Genomic DNA, 15,175 nt, shown 5'->3' on the forward strand with positions numbered 1-15,175 from the left:
GCTGCTCTTTAAAATACTGTCCCTAATTTATCCCACTTTGTTTCTGAATGAGGTGGTGTGTTGTTCATCATGGATTTGTGCCTGTCTAGAACATTGTGGGTTCATATCCAGTTGCTGGCACAGTAATCATATTGCCCTTGGGCCCATGAGAAGGGGCCTTAACCCCAACTGCTACAGGGAGGACAGTTCCTGGAGTCTGACCCCAAGCTTTCCTCACTTGTAGGTCCCTTTGGACAAAAGCCTCAGCTTAGTAAATGTAATGTGAATAAATGGCTAAGAACAGTGACAGGTATGGACTGACATAGAGTAAAACAATGATGACCCTCATTGCCACAATTCAGAGGGACTAGCCTTTGTTAGTGTCATTTGTTGTTTCTAAGTGTGTCTGAATGAATAAATACAGTACAGACCTTTAGAAACTCAGAAATTAAAAAAAAATTATACTGAAGATTATTTCAGGGCAGTCCTGATTTTTTATTTATTTATTTTTTTGATAAAGGTGTTTTTAGAATAATTTTCCTCGGGGCTTACTGCTGCAGTTCTTCCTCAGAGACTGTAGAGGGCAGCACACATCACCTCCGCACTCGATCTGCGCGGATCTGCCATCAATAACAGCAGGTTATTAGAAGAGTGAATGAGAGTTTCAGTGTGAGTGGCAGCACAAACTTAGTTTGGCAGCACCGTGTCCCTGGGTAGCAGCACTGCTGAAATCCCTCAAGCCTGTTTTATTTGGAGACAAACTAATTTGCCCCCTCTGCTATTGCTCAGTGTTGTATTATTAGATGTTTTGTTGTTGGGGATGGGAAGCAGCCCTGTCGTTGCATAAGAAGTTTCCCAACTCAGTAACTGCTAAGTGGAGCATTTAACTTTTCCAGGTCTTGGCTGGACTTTCATCTTTACTCCTCGAGTGTTAACAGCAGCCCCCTCTTCTGAAGAAGCCTTTTACTCTGCGGTTCATCCTTCAGTTCTGTCTTAGACGCCATAAATCACAATGATGACGTTTCCATAATTTCAGAAAATGGCAGTGAAACTGTCCTTTTTGGCTGCCACCCAACTCCAGTGTGACGTGTGTCCAAATTCAGGGGCTGCAAGGACGAATGCGTCGCAACGTTGCGACAAGGCTGTCCCATTAGAAATGTGCCAAGTTGCGAGGGATGCACATAATGGATCCTTTGCAGCCCAACATATCCCAAGATTCATTGCAGAGAGGTAAAGTGGGCGTGTCCCGGCTAGGCGATAGGAGCGGCGCTTCGTGACTCGAGGTTAAGGGCGGGAACTGCCGGTAACGCAAATAAGGAATTATCCATTGGGCAGACCGTCCCATTTAACAATGCTTTCTGTTTGACCTTCAAAGAACGCGGCCTAGAGAGGCTATGCCCTCATAGAGCCTTTGAAGAATGCAGCTCTTGAATTCGGACTCTCAGAGTAAATGACTTTCAGAGTGAATGACTCTGAGAATGAATGACTCTCAGAGTGAATGACTCTCAGAGTTATGCACGAGAGCCATCAGGCTGATCCAAGGCCCTCCTCATGCAGGATGTGGGCTCTTCCCATCCTTCTGTGTGAAGGGTGATCCAAGGCTCTTCATGAGACACGCAGACACATATGCAAGTGACGGCAAACTTAGGGACCGCAGTGTAGGGTCAGCCAGTGTGCAGCGCCCCCTGGGGCTGGGGGGTCACAGTGCAGAGTCAGTCAGCATGCAGCGCCCCCTGGGGCTGGGGGGTCACAGTGCAGGGTCAGTCAGCATGCAGCGCCCCCCTAGACCTGGAGTTTAAGAGCCTGTGGACAAGTGACTATTCTGCAGAGGCCAGGGATCGAATCAGCGACCTTCCAATCCCAGACACAGAGACTTAGTCTGCTATAATAATGTCATAATGCATTTCAGTGCAACATAAAACTATCTCAATTAGTTAAATGACAACATGAAATACTGTGTATATGAAATTTGTCATTATACTACTGAAGAATTGTATATTCTTGCATTCATTACAAACAGAAACACTAATTAAGTGCTCATAAGTGCTGTCCTTTTATGAGAAGGTTAACTTATGTTTTCAAGACTAGCTATGGATATGAACAATGACACATGCTCTGTGACTTTGCTCACAGCGATTGATGTGGGCCCCATCACGACTGGTGTAAAGAGTAGAGCAGTTTATTTCAGTCACACACAAGGTCAGCCCTCCAAACATGAAGGCCAGACTTCTGCTTCCGGAGGCTTTTGAGTGTAACATTAAGGCTGCGTGCTATGTGAGGTGAACACGCATGTTGCGGGGGGGGTTCAGACAGGCCAGAGACGTCCATGTTTTCACACATGCAGCATCTGCATGATGAAACTTGTCACGGCAAATGCCATGTGTGTGGCCTAAAATGATTCACACCGTGACACGTCCATCAAGCTACTTGTTCATGACAATCTTTCTCACAGAGGAAAAAAAAATCGGTGAGAAGGAAGTAAAGTTTTGTATGAAATAAAAAGTCACTGGCAGCTTTGATAGACTTACTTTAAATACATTTCTCACGCATTTTTCAGGCTTTAACATTAATTTATAACCTAATCATATGTATGAACATAATATAATTGCCACCCGTAGTTTATTACAGAATGGAAATTTAATGAATGTCATGGTGCAGTTCTATATATTTGCTAATATCTGTAATTAATAATTTACGTGGAGTTTCTCCCGTGTCTATAACATATACTTACCGTATGTTAATTTTGCAAATATCACACTGTTATTACACAGTCAGAAAACACATGTAATGCTAATATTGTGCAATTAGCATTTAATTGGTTACTAACATCATCATAACTATATCGCGATTTTAATGTGATTGATTTCACATTCGTAAGATGTTTTTACGTTTTATTACTTTTTGTCGGTGTTATTCTGGGCTGTCGCATGGGTTCATGACACGTGCAGAAGATGATGTGACGTAAGGTCGTTGGATGACGGACTGCAGCATGAACCCGCTCCGGGTCGCTCCGCCAGGCTGCTCTCACACGGCCGATCCCGGGCTTTCGTTCGGTTCCTGCTCCTCGTATCGATCTCGCGGCAGCCACAGGGACCCTGAACGCTGGAGCATTAAACGCTTTCCATCAAAGTGGGGAGGGGGCCTCACTGTTGACCTTGTCATGTTAGTGACTGAGGGGAGGTCTCTGCACACTGGACTAGTGGAAGCTGTCAGGAAGCTGAAAACCCTTATTATCCCTCATTTCCCCTGTATTTTCTCTCAATACACTTACTTTATTTTCTTTTGTCACAACACTAACAGAGAACGTGGCAGGGGAAAGAATGATCTGATTGCTTTTCTGTGTCGGCTTGTTGAAGGAGCCTCCATTCATCAGCGGCACGGGGGTGACGTTAACAGCAATTAGATAATTCACTGCGGCGATATTTTTCACGTAATTTGACAAATAATTTAACAAGTCTCCAAGCTGCTGGCTTCATGAATTGTGTTTTTAATGAGGCTGTTAAGAAGAAAAATACATTTCTAGTTAGAGGACTGTTAAATTAGAAATGGCTGACAACACAAATGCCTCGATTAAGTTAATGAATTTCAGGAACGGATCGCATTCACCAAAGTGGCAAAATTAACCTTATTCAATGTAAGTTACGGCCAAGGGGATGCGATTAAAAAAGATCCACTATGTGCTACTGTAACTGGAAGGCTGCTCTTAGGTTACATGACGTAATTCAGGACACTGTAGTAAAGGTGGACGCGAAGGTATGGAGAGACAAACTTGATCTTTACTACATCTGTATGTTATTTCCGATCATTTATTAACATGTAACATGTCTACAGGCAGTACAGCTGGCTGCCCCTAAACCTACAGGAAAGGCGTAAAATTGGACATTGAAAGGGCAGATAGAAGTTCGCTCAGATCGGCCAGAATAATAGGGCGAGTCGCTGCGGGCTGAGGAGACGCCGCCGGAGGACGCCGATGACTGGGAGAGATCCCAGTGAACCGAGGGAGGTACAAAGCAGAGTCGGCCAGGGGAAGACAGAGGCGGTAATGAGCTGCCCACAGCGCCTTCGGACGGGGTAACATCGCAGCAAAGCAGCGGGACTCCCCCGTCCCCCGCATTCACAGCCCGTAATGAATCCCACTTCATTAGGCACGTCCGCTAATTACCAGTCAGACGTGCAGAAGCCACAAATGTTTATTTCCTTGCGGGGCCGCATGATTGGGTGACCACGGTGCTGGTGTTAAGTGTCTTCAGATGGATGGTACTGTCCATGTCTAAATACGGTGCTGGGAGTGATCAGTATAACAGGAGCAGTAATAATTAGACTTATTAATACATGGTGTCATGAAATAGACTCTGACATTTACTGAGTATGAGTTTTCATTAAAACTTATTTTGCTAAAAGATTTGGATTAACAGCTCAAATAAAAATTGTAATGGGTAGTTATTCTTCCAATATTCAGACAAGAAAGTAATAAAAATGTAGGTTTTATGAGTATCGGAGTGGAGAAACTTTACAAAGGGCAGTCTATATCTTTGCAAATGTTCATGGAATGGCTAGATACTAGAAAGCAGAGATTACGTAACATCACCTGATTGTAAGCGTTTTAAAAACGGATACCAGCGATTCAGAACGTCAGTCAGCCGACCCGTTACGTGCAGTAGTGGGGCTGAAGCTGATGCGGCGCCTTTCTGCGCTCCACCACCAGATGGCGCTAATGTAACAAAGACGAGACCGAGGCGCTTGAACGCTGGGAGGCCAAGGCTAGGCCTCTGGCGGCTTGCTTACATTCACTTTGTTTCTGTACTTTAGCTAGAGATTTGGTGAAAGAGCTCCTGACACGCACTTTTCCTAATTTTAATTAGAAGAGTGAAACACTATTTGGAGTGCTTTATTTCCAGAAATTACTGGTAATGTCATGTTCGTCTTTAACATGATTATATTGTAATTTTGTCATTTGTAAATGTTCACATATATAAATGTTTTGCAGCTGAAAATCTTGTGTAATTAATGACGGTAATAACAGTGGACTGTGGTGGTTGAGATGTTTCTGCTGCTCCTGTATGTGCAGGTTAAGTGTCTAACCTTTTCTCTTCCTTGCGTGCCTGAGGACCCGACCGTCAGCACAACTGGCTGTTTTTCTCTGCTTTTGTCCCCCAAGTGTTGATCGTGATGAAACTGCGTGCCTGGAAGCTGGCCGAACATGGATTTGTCTTCCTTTTGCCTGGGTGCGCACTCCTACAGTCGTCTGGTCTTAACACTGTAGCGCTGAGTTTAGCCGTCTGTTTATATTCAGGAAGACGCCTGTACCAGGGTAAATCCACGCCGTTACCATGCAGGGCCTCCCCCCCCCCCCCCCCGGCCTTGTGGATGCTGTGCTTCAGCTCAGGCTGCAGGGCCCTGGCCTTTTTGAAGATCCATAATTTGCCACTACTAACCCGCACTCTTCTACTGCAGAGGCAGTAGCTTCAAAGCGAACGGTGTCGTGTTGGCATGTCTTAAGACTCAAGGTTTCTGGCTTCTCCTGTGGTAATGTTCTCAGCTTCAGCGGCGAGAATAAAATCCTCACCTTAACGTCTGGCTTTACCTCCAGTGTGCTTGGTATGAATGCTACAGCAAAATACGTCAAAACGGACATTAAAGCGCTCGGTGGTCACCTTTGTTCTCTCCCTGGCGCCAGTACGTTTAGCTGCATTTCATGGTGACCGTCTGTTATGGTGTTTAATTAACTTTAAACGCCGCACGAACTCGCCAGTCCGTGTCTCGCGGTAATGACGGCTGTGACTGACGGCAGTTGAAATCCAGCCCGCTGAAGCCCGAGCCACACTGATGCCTATCAAAGACAGAGTGGGAGAAATACTCCACATATTTGGAGATGACAGGATATTGCCCTTCCTTGTTACTCCCATTAGATTCCTTGCAGGACATCTGTCTCTCATTACTGGTGCATAATTTGTGTTCTTTTGCTTGACTTTTGTTTTCTTAAGGAGAATTGCGAGATCAGTGCGCCCCCCCGGTTCGTAAACTACCCAAATAATTTAACCGCATTTTATTACCATCCTTAGAGAAGTGGGGCGCTCGATCATGTCTGAAGATGCAGAAATCTAGTCAGGGCAAGGCTAAGTAGTTTTTATGGATTATTAGTGCATCTGTGTACCATAAACACGTAGATAGAAGAAGCCTCATTTCCTGAGAGTGTTAAAGGTATTTTGATGGGATGAAGCTGGTCTGACCTTCCTGAGAAAATGTCACGGCTTCTTCTGGTGTTTGTAGAGTGACGCTGGGGCTGGGCGGTGGGCGGAGCAAAGAGAAATGTAAAGTCACACGTGACACTAAAGAACGGGGAGGAAACCAGCTGCCGATGCTCGTGTGATTGTGACGTCCTCTGGTGATCGCAGTCAGGGTCCCGCCCCGGTGGCCTTTGATGTTACACGAGACGTTTAGCTTTGCGTACCTGTTTTGGGGGAAAAGGTGACGGAGGGAACACAGCAGATGGGTCTCAGAACCCAATCCGCTGCCTCCAGACGTGTGTGAAGTACAACCGCATTTACACTGATACCTCTATCACATATTCCCAAAATGTTTCAATCCATTAAAGGCTAATTAAATTTCAAGTGTAAGTTTGATTAAAAGTGGCTCTAATTAAAAACACTGCATTAAGTGATTAACCCAGAAAGACGTGGGTCTTTCATCAAAGATGTGATCATGAAGACATCACGACTGACACATTTCACAGAGGAATATGGTCCAGTACAAATTTCTGGCATGAAGTTGAGCCCTCGGTTATCAGAAGCCGTGGCAGGACAGGCTCTGTTCCAGAATGTTCTACACAGTGGCCGTCATCGTTTCTCTTTCCCTACTTTTGTTTCTCATTCCCAGGCTTCGCTGAACTTCTATATATGAGCACCGTCAAGCTATTTTTCATAGGGATGGTGCATAAATTATTAACTGGCCCGATAAGGCACTTGGACACTCTATTCTCATTTAGATTAATTGAGATACAGGAAGATGAAAAAAAAACACCACACTTTATAAAACCATAAGCTGTGCTCCCAAATTTCTTTACCAACTTTTATTGCCTTTGGCCCCGCAGCTAGCATACTTATGCATATGTAATTCACCCTCCTTCACACACTGTCCTGACTTGTCCACGATAATACTGCCCTATTGTGGAACGGGGAGGAACTTCACTTAACTCAATCGACCTGCGCATCGCGGCCATGAAGCTCTCTACGGTTCCCTTTGTGTTTATTAAGCTCTTAAAGCTGCTCCGTGCTTGAAATGTCATGTGACTGACAAAGCTTCTGTTAGCCGAACACTTGACAGACGGCTTTCCAGGCAGATTAAACGATTTGGTCCGGCAGACATAGTCGTCTTCTCCGTCCTTTGGCTGTAATCTTTGTAGCAAAAACTTTATTCAGTACATGAAGCTACATGAGATACTTTAGCTGAGCCCATCTAGGGTTGCTGACTGTGTGACTGATGTATTTTTAGCCGTGTTTAAATATCCAGAGTCACACTGTGCGATACATGTAAATATATGGAGATTTGTTTTTCATGGCAAACGGTAAACAAACCATCGCTGTGCCTGGTTCAGCCTGAACAGATTTCTTTCATTTCCTACAATGGGCCCGGGGATCCGAAGGGATCTTGTATATTTGTGCTGGTAACTGTTCTCTGGCTTGGGAAACATCGCGTCTCCCTCGAGTTTTTCCAAGTGACTCCTCGGCCGCTGGGTTGCAAAACAAACTTCCCATTCCAGCTGTGGGAGGGGGTTCTGGCCTAACAAAGGCTGGGCCGAGAGGACGTGGGGGTCCAACGCAGCCCTCTCCCATCTAGACGGGGGTCCGATGCGGCCCCCAGCTCTCTGAGGGTGGTCCCACATTACCATGCCATTTCGCACCCCTAGGTTTGCCCGAGCTGTAGTTCCGGTGGTTTTATTTTCTTACCCCCAAGGGGGTCAGTGTGGTTGGGGATGGGGGGTGGGGGGGGGTTTAAAAAACTAATTGTGAACGGCTGCACTTAGAGCGGAAGTTTCCATGCCTCAGGGCTCTGTGTGTGTGTGGGGGGGGGGAGGGGGGGTAATTGTCTGGGTAATTAAGATAAGTGATCGTTTTTATATTCTCTTTACCATCAAACAGCATAAATATGTTTCCTATTCTGTTGATAATGTTCTAGGGCAGGCTGGCTGATGATTAAGGTGAAGCCATGTTTCCGTGGAAACCCATCACCTTCCCTTCTTATAGGGGTGTTGGGGTCAATTGAAGGTCATGCCATCCCCTTTCACCAAGTCATAACTAATCACTTAATGCGCTCGAGTGTACAGGACTGACACTTTTTTAGATCAGTTTGGACATTCCCATTGCTAATTAATAAGTAACTATTACTTCATTAATATATATATATATATATATATATATATATATATATATATATATATATATATATATATATATATAATTTATTATTTTAAAAAATATTTCCAATATGTTATGTTTGTGTAAGTGTACTTGTCTACCATGTGCACTTTGTCATATTTTACCCTTTATGTTTGATTGTCTGTATTACACACCTTGCTGTACTCCAAAGAATCTCCCCCTGGGATCAATAAAGTTTATCTTATCTTGTCATCATCTTGTCTTTAACACAGATGCTTGGCAGGTGTTGTGACATATTCCCCCCCCCCACCCATCTGTCCTCCGCTGACACACTTTGACCTGCCGCTTAGGTGCCCATCGTTATCGCCGTGCTCTACATGTGCTGTGCTGTTCAAATAGATTCTAAGTTTTTGCCCACAGAGGCCACTTCTCCTTTCCTTTCTCAGCAGAAAATGTGGATGATAAATAAAAACATGGAACTGTCCACAAACTCCAGCTGAAGTCGTTATCTGGAGGGCCATGGAAATATTGGCCGCTTCACGTATGAACATGCACTCGAGGATTTAATGGACTTTCAAATAGACCGTAACTATGGACTGCAGTGGCTGCCGCTATTACCACCCAGACACAGACCAAACGACCCCCCCACCCCCCCACGGTGTCACTCACTCACACTGTATCGTGCAGCAGCTTATCGTTGGCACAGTAGGAATTCACGTTTCCACGAGCTGTTTATGGAATTTAGGTCTCCAGCGGCTGGCTGTGTTTTCACTGGTAATTTGGTGTATAAATACAGGAGGCGGGGCTGCAGGGAAGGGCCGTAACCCCAGGAGGTCTGGGACCCCTGGAAAATGGGTGGTCTGCCCTCACGGCGTGAGATAGCTGGGAGGGAGAACAGGAGCAAGCCCACTGGTGACTGAAACACACACCGACGTAGCCTGGTGTCTGATTATTCACCAGAGAGGCAAGCTGGCGTATTAAAATCTCCCCGGATGGATCCTACGATACATTCTGCCCTCCCCCGAGGTCGATCGCATGACCCGCTTTCGAAGCTGAAATATTTCATAATTCAACATTTGCCTCTATAACCAACATAGGGGTCCTATGTTTAACATTGACTAGACATGAGGCAGTGCCTTGGTCTGAGGTGGTCTGGGCATTCAGACATCTTGTCCGGTTTTGAATTAAAACATGTTTACTTAAGGCTAATTCAGGTCAGTTAGGGCACAGTTGGCTGGGTCCAGAAGAGGTATCAGTGTGGTAAAGAGTTACTATCCTTTATAAACAGGTCAATACGCAGTGAAAGTCCTATTGATTTATATTAATACTTACAAATCCATTCATTGGCAGTCAATATTGCTGAACTGATGGTGCTAATGGGTCATTACGAGCTTCTCACACAACGAGTCATGTGACTCTTTTCCATTGACTGCAGGAGAATAAGCTATCCACCCTGACAGATCATTTTCCAGGCGTGTGTTTGACTGATTGTCAGAAATAATGAGGGTTTGGTTTGGCTTCAGATGGGTCCCCAGAATCCATTCTGTATAACATTAAAGCTCTCCAAGTCAGATATGCCAAAAGAATACATTTTCATGTATTATGGTTTTGTTGTGGCTGCAACATATATGATGCTGATGAAGTCAAAGTTTTCTTGAAGGGTTGCCTGTTCAGGAAGATCGGCTTGGATTGGAAGGTGGCCTGTTGTCTGCAGGCCTTGGTTTCCATTAATGCTGCTTGAATGATTGAAACCTAGAGGACAGGATCCAAGATGATTAGCTAATGTCGGGAGGGCCCCCTGGACATCTGAGCACAGTGTTAAGGGTCTGAACCCAATAATGCCCAGCACTGTTGGGCACCACCATCATATCTTGCCGCAGGATGTTCTTGGCCTGATCCAAAGTGATGCTGAGATTCTGGTCAATGCTGGGCAGCGTCTGCATTCATAGATGTGTACAACATGCGCTATGAATCAGTCAGTAAGCACACGAACATCTGGAAGCGGTTCCAGCCGGTTCGCCGATACCTCTACGGAACGACGCGTTTTGTGTCCTACTCACAAATGGCTGAGTATCTGTACTGGCTCAGCTCCGGCTAAGGAGCCAGCTGGACGTGACGATTGGCAGATCGTGTCTGTGACTTCGTTCATAGGGTGCCATTTTTAACGCTGACCAAAGCTAGATTTATATGTCCCAGGACCTGACAGAGTGCTTTGTCCTCAGAGGCCTGTGCGATTTTGGCCGTGGCGAGAAAACTCGACAAAACGGCTCACGCTGGACATGCAAGGGCCAGGAAGATCCCCGCAATGAAACAGATGACATCCTCATAAGTTCCTTTCTGCTGGCTCCCGTCTCCCTTCTCCATCCCAACTGGACCATTTATAACTGTCAGAGGTAACTCAACAACAAGCAGCTTGGGGCCATAAAGGGAGAGCAGTAAGCTTACAACTGGGAGCAATTAGAGCTCTCAATGGCCGATTGAAACTCCGGCCTGTTCCTCTACTCTGCCACTAGGGGCAGCTCTCATGTGCATTTACTGCAGTTAAATATAAGTCTTTATGTTACTGCGCTGTTCAGAACATGTCATCTTGTCATTTTGTAGTCCGCAAGGAAAATTTTCATTGTACTTAGCACTTTGTACTCTGTGCACATGAGAATAAAACACTGAGTCTTGAATCTACACTTAATCCAGACGTGGACATTCAGGGCCATGTGCACGGTTTGGAATCCCTCTAATTCCTGACACTGGGGCCTTTTAATGAGACTGTGGTGCTCTGTCATTGTCTGTTAATCAGGTTGACGAACGATTGTCGTACAATTCAACGATGTCTTTACAAAGGAAAGTCGACCTCTGTATGTCAGGCCTGAATTTGGATGTATGTATGGGTGGGTGGGTGGACATTAAATCAAGACTAAAACAAGGAAAATTTCCATCCTTTTTATATATCAAGGAAAGTCACTTGTTAATGGGGAAAATGCTGCATTTAATGGAAACTTTTTCCTAAAATGAAATATTTGTATGACATATGAATCTCTTGTGATATAAGCAAATTCCTAACTTTGTCTGGTTTCTCGATGGCTTTGTGTTTTCCGTGGAGTGATAATTATTAAGCATTCCCGCTGAGTGGGGTGGGGGAGCTGTCTCACGTGCCGTGCCCCCCGGCTGGCCTGTCAGCACACGTGGGCCTCAACTCCACGTTCTGGGCGCCATTTCGTGCCACACACACCCTGAGTTTGAAAAGGACATAGGGAACATTTTGATAGGTAGGCCGTTATAGGGCCGTACTCACAGCAGATATGGCGCCATGGAGGGCGGTGGGTAGGCACCGAGTCTGCGACGTTGATAAATTCCCCCTCCCACGCGATCGATAAACCCCCTTCTGTATGAGTCTTTCCTACCCTATAGCCCCCTGTCATAATTACAATGTCAGAATAAGTCCTTCAGCTCCCGTTAGACTGACATTTGATTGGCAGGCTGCTTACGGCCGGCCCGCTGTGATTGGCGGCAGGTAAGGCTAAAGCCAAGGGCAACACGGGAAGTCGGTGTGGGAGTCTGGGAGCTGGCAGCCACGTAGCGTAGCCGCGGTGACAGCAAGGCTGAACAGCGCTAATTCAGCCGCGCAGACGGACAGTTTGGGGGCTTTTCGTCAGCCTGGAAAAAGCGGGCCTGTGGTTTGGGGAGCAACATGGAGTATTTTCAGCTTTGCTTTGTTAACGATCTGCGAACATGATAGCAGAACGGAGGCATAAACAGACCCAGTCTGCTCCATTGGGGTGTCTAAATTTAAACGAAGAGAACAGACCTCAGAACCTGCCATGTCACACAGTTTGTTTGCTTGTTATTTTATTGATGAAATGAATTCCGTACATTTGTTCTCATCACGACGGTTTCCTTTAAATGTTACTATGCAAAAAAATATTTGGGAGTTAAGCTCAGGTCACAGCAGAAGCCATCCTGTGTTTTCTTAACATGACTGATTGAACTATTCAGAAATGTCTACTAAAATTCTACATAATGCGCTTGAAAATGCTATTTGAGTACTTGTGTTTTATTTCATTGTCAAACTAACCATGCTTTCTGTGAGAGAGGAATGAGGGTATTAACGTGTGAGGAGTAAGGTCTTCCTATACAGGAAGATGTATGTGCGTTAGACTGAATGGCAATTGTCAGGTAACATACTGTAATGTAGCTTTTAAATTTGTAAGGAAATGGGTAAATTCGACAGAGCGCCTGCTGTTGCAGTAATTTTTAACTTTTGTATAATATTTGTGTGTCACGCGAGGCTGAGAACTGCAGAGCATGCTGTCCGTGCTCATCTCTCCTGCATCTTACATCGCAGCCTGAATCTGGACAGCGTCTCTCGGCTGAGGTGACTGACACTAATGACTAAGCTTATTGTCTAATCAGCAGATTCTGTTGTTTATTTCGCTTCTGTCATGATGTAAAAATAAAGTCAAACCCATATGCTCCCCAAAACAAAACAGGATGTTTATCTATGTCGATGTTACTGCTGTTTCATTTTCCATGTTCTGTCAGCATATATTCTGCTGGTCAGTTGACTGTTTGTCCTGCTACCCAACAAAAATCCCTGCTGGTCAGTGATTAACCAGCGACATTTACGTAATGATACGTTAAGAAAAGATACGCTATTCCCACCCTAGTACTTTTAAAACTGAGGAAGAGCAATTTATTTTGAGTTTAGCCTTTTTGATTTGCTTCATTAGCTTTATGTAATATAAGTGGGGGCCATAAAAACTGTACTTGAAATAACCAAGATACACTAGAGGCCATAATTGGTATTACGCTTTTAAAATTATTACACAAATAATGGCGGTAATGTTTATAAACAAATGTTTACAAATATCATACATTGGAGGATTAAATAAGTAACTGGAGTAACAGGAATAAAGTTCTGCAGTCTCTGAAAATTGGAAGTGTTTCCACAATTTTGGCCACTAAATGTAAATGTCACATTGGTACTGTTTTGTTTTATTTATAAAGGCGCGTTTGTTTGATGCTGTACCAAAAAAAAATATTTGCAATGTTCACAAGAAGAGGATGTACACATCGCCACTGAACAATCACATGAGCCATATGCAGCCAAACAGAGAATTCCACATCTTTAACCACTGGGGAGGGGAATCGATAGCACTCTGATGGGCCGGGAAATGAATACTTCCATATTTGTAAGTAAACCTCAAAATTAAACAAAACCTAAAACGTAGATTGTTGAAAACGAAACACACAGATGTGTGAAGTCACAACAAAGAGAGTCTATGAAGCGGCTGTGTTACAGTGGAGGCCAGCAAAACGTGTTTATACAAAGAGATGGGACTTCTCCCTTCCCACGCATCGCATGGCTTGACATTTGCAGGTGAACTTTTTGTTCGTTTGCCATATTAACCGACAGCATGTTCTTAAATTCCCAGGTACGTGAACAAATTAGCCACAAAGCTAAGCTAAGCTAAGCTAAGCCAGTTATGCTGCTTCTCAATTTTAAAGCTATTCGTTCAACAAATTAATCATCGCCTGAGAAACCTCGGACACTAAAAAAAAAAAAATTCACTCTCTAAATTTTGCGAAATAAATTAAAACAACTATTAAGTCCGGTGAAAATCGAGGGCTATGATTTCATGTTCTCCCAGGTGGTGAAGCCTGCTCACACTCCTGGAGAAGGGGACGTTCCCCTGGAAACGTGCCTCGTACCCCCAGCCAGCTCCCCCAAACAACAGCGGTCCTTAATGTCTAAAACGATCCAGCTTTTAACCAGTTTCCCCCAGACGGAGACAGGCCAATTGTTCTCTCCAGCATGATACGCTCTCACACAGCATTAAAGCCGGAGGTATTATTACTACAGAGCGCTCAGCGGTTGGGGTCATAGGTCAGCGCCCCCGACACCTGGAACGAGCCGACTAAAGATTCAGCCTCCTAGGAGGGTCCTCTTGACTTACAATCTAATTAGCCTGCTTAATTGAGCTGCCTTGTTTATATTCTGTGATCGTTATTAGATCTGTTCTGTTCCTGTGTTGGGAAAGGGCCTGCTAGTATCAGATTATTTACCATACAATTCTATATTATTTATTGTGCTTGCAGTATATATAACTGTTTGCTTAAAAGTCTAGTCAATACTTTCATTTGAACTGTCCTTGTGATTAAATTGCCGACGCTCTGTAGTTTTTTATTTAAAAGCACGTAAGGTAACATTGCGTTTATGTGAGGCTGAATGTAAATCTTTGTTTTCAATCGTAAAACGGCTCTGCACCCCTGCAGGTATGAAGATGTGTGTAAATAGGTTGTGTTCTTACATCGGTCTTGAGTCAGTGGCTAGAGACAATATGCAGGGCAGACTCTGGAAATTAAAGTTATATTTAATGTTAGCAATCAAATAATTCACACAGGAAGAATTGTGACTTAATTCATAATTCTCTGAGAATCTGAGGCAGTAAAACTGTAGGCATTGAACTAGACAAAAAGTTTTCACGATAAAATATGGCCAATGACGTTTCAGGCCTTAGGTCTGTGTATGCCTGGGGGGAGGGGGGTTTGCACTGCAGGGGCCCCAATTTGAATTTATTGCCCTTAATGCCGAGTTTCGTGATGCTCAGCGGTGGGTCTCGGGCCCCGACGTTCAGTCAGCGAGGAGGTCAGGGGCCGTGTGGTCAGGAAGCGCTCGGGACGCGGGCAGCTGCGGGGGCACCCTGCAGGCAGGGCGGGGTGGGGTGGGGCCTCGAGGGCCCAGGGATGAATAACAGGGCGACGTCCCCCACACTGGTTGGCCTGTTGCCTTTTCTTTGTGAGCAGCTGCCGTAATTGTGCCCACG

The 15,175-nt window shown here is 44.8% G+C and overlaps 1 long non-coding RNA gene across 1 annotated transcript in view; it reads left to right on the forward strand.

Moving 5' to 3' along the window:
- Positions 1–4,851: 4,851 nt before the first annotated feature.
- Positions 4,852–15,175, forward strand: part of LOC125715219 (uncharacterized) — a 24,656-nt gene continuing 14,332 nt past the window's right edge. The window contains exons 1-2 of the long non-coding RNA XR_007383969.1: positions 4,852–4,886; positions 5,138–5,204. This is a non-coding gene — a long non-coding RNA (uncharacterized LOC125715219). The remainder of the gene's footprint in view (positions 4,887–5,137; positions 5,205–15,175) is intronic.

Source organism: Brienomyrus brachyistius, chromosome 19 (genome assembly GCF_023856365.1).
Source record: "Brienomyrus brachyistius isolate T26 chromosome 19, BBRACH_0.4, whole genome shotgun sequence".
NCBI classification, from domain to species: Eukaryota; Metazoa; Chordata; class Actinopteri; order Osteoglossiformes; family Mormyridae; genus Brienomyrus; species Brienomyrus brachyistius.